Source organism: Arachis stenosperma, chromosome 4 (genome assembly GCF_014773155.1).
Source record: "Arachis stenosperma cultivar V10309 chromosome 4, arast.V10309.gnm1.PFL2, whole genome shotgun sequence".
In the NCBI taxonomy this organism is placed as follows: Eukaryota; Viridiplantae; Streptophyta; class Magnoliopsida; order Fabales; family Fabaceae; genus Arachis; species Arachis stenosperma.
The window spans coordinates 83,244,330-83,246,534 of NC_080380.1; the positions used below are offsets into that span (position 1 = coordinate 83,244,330).

The following is a 2,205-nucleotide window of genomic DNA, read 5'->3' on the forward strand; positions in this document are numbered from 1 at the left end:
TGTTCTGAGCCAATATGGCATTCAGAGCATCAATTTCAAGAACTCCCATCTTCTGAGGCGTCCCATTACTCACAGGATTTCACTTAGAGGTGTACATGAATTGGTTATTTGCAACCATGTCAATGAGTTCTTGAGCTTCTGCAGGTGTTTTTTTTAGGTGAATGGATCCACCTGCAGAATGGTCCAGTGATATCTTAGAAAACTCAGATAGACCATCATAGAATATATCCAAAATGGTCCACTCTGAAAGTATGTCAAAATGACACTTTTTGGTCAACTGCTTGTATCTTTCCCAAGCTTCATAGAGGGATTCACCATCTTTTTGCTTGAAGGTCTGAACATCCACTCTAAGCTTGCTTAGCTTTTGAGGAGGAAAGAACTTGGCCAAGAAGGTCGTGACCAGCTTATCCCTAGAGTCTAGGCTATCTTTAGATTGTGAGTCCAACCATGTTCTAGCCCTGTCTCTTACAGCAAAAAGGGAAAAGTATGAGTCTGTAGACTTCAGGATCTACTCCATTAGTCTTAACAGTATCACAAATCTGCAAGAATTCAGTTAAAAACTAATAGGAATCTTCTGATGAAAGTCCATGGAACTTGCAGTTCTGTTGCATTAGAGCAACTAGTTGAGGCTTCAGCTCAAAATTATTTGCTCCAATGGCAGAGATTGAGATGCTTCTTCCATAAAAATTGGAAGTAGGTGTAGTATAATCACCAAGCATCCTCCTTACGCCTCCACCATTGTTATTGGGTTTGGCCATGTCTTCTTTTTCGAGATTCTCTGTAAGGTTTTCTCTGGATTGTTGTGTTTTAGCTTCTCTTAGGTTCTTCTTCAGAGTCCTTTCAGGTTCAGGATCTGCTTTAACAAGAATGTCCTTGTCCTTTCTCCTGCTCATATGAAAAAGAAGAAAACAGAAAAGAAAGAGAAATCCTCTATGTTACAGTATAGAGATTCCTTTATGTGAGTAGAAGAAGAGAAGAATAGAAGAAGGGGGAGAAAAATTCGAACATAGAGGAGAATAGGAGTTCGAATTTTTAGATGAAGAGAAGTGTTAGTAATTAAATAAATAAATAGAAGAAGATGAGAGGGAGAGAATTTTGAAAATTATTTTTGAAAAATAGTTAGTGATTTTCGAAAATTGAGATAAGAAATACAATTAAAATTAAAATTTGAAACAATTAGTTAATTAAAAGAATTTTGAAAAAGGGTGAGGAATTTTCGAAAATTAGAGAGAGAAAAGTAGTTAGGTAGTTTTGAAAAAGATAAGAAAAAAAGTCAATTAGTTAGTTGAGAAAGATTTGAAAATCAATTTTGAAATTATAAGAAGTTAGAAAAGATTTTGAAATTGATTTTGAAAAAGATATGATTTGAAAAGATATGATTGAAAAAGATTTGAATTTTAAAATTAAAATTGATTACTTGACTAACAAGAAACTAAAAGATATGATTCTAGAATTTAAAGATTGAACCTTTCTTAACAAGAAAATAACAAACTTCAAATTTTTGAATCAATCACATTAATTGTTAGAATTTTTTTTTTGAAAATTTGGAATGAAATTAAGAAAAGATTTTGAAAACAATTTTAAAACTTTCGAAAAATAATAAGAAAAATGAAAAAGATTTGATTTTTGAAAAAGATTTTGAAAAGATAAGATTTTTAAAACTGAAATCTTGACTTGACTAACAAGAAACAACTTATTTTAAAATTTTTTGACTAAGTCAACCCAAAGATTTCAAAAATTATGAGTAAAACAAGGAAAATATATTTTTTTGATTTTTTTGAATTTTTAATGATGAGAGAGAAAAACACAAAAATGACTCACAACATGAAAATTATGAATCAAAACCAATGATGCATGCAAGAACACTATGAATGTCAAGATGAACACCAAGAACACTTTGAAGATCAAGATGAACATCAAGACTTATTTTTGAAAAATTTTCAAGAAAAGAAAAACATGCAAGACACAAAACTTAGAAAATTTTCATGCTTAGACACTATGAAGGTAAAAATGCATATGAAAAACAACAAAAAACACAAAACAAGAAAATTTAAAGATCAAACAAGAAGACTTACCAAGAACAACTTGAAGATTATGAAGAATACATGCATGAATTTTCAAAAAATGTAAAAGTTTTAAAATATGCAATTGACACCAAACTTAAAAATTGACTCATGACACAAACAAGAAACACAATATTTTTTA

The 2,205-nt window shown here is 30.5% G+C and overlaps 1 non-coding gene across 1 annotated transcript; it reads left to right on the forward strand.

Annotated features, from left to right (window-relative positions):
* Positions 1-251: 251 nt before the first annotated feature.
* On the forward strand, positions 252-355 carry LOC130977755 (small nucleolar RNA R71). The gene has a single exon (XR_009085433.1). It is a non-coding gene; the product is annotated as a small nucleolar RNA R71 (small nucleolar RNA).
* Positions 356-2,205: the final 1,850 nt, after the last annotated feature.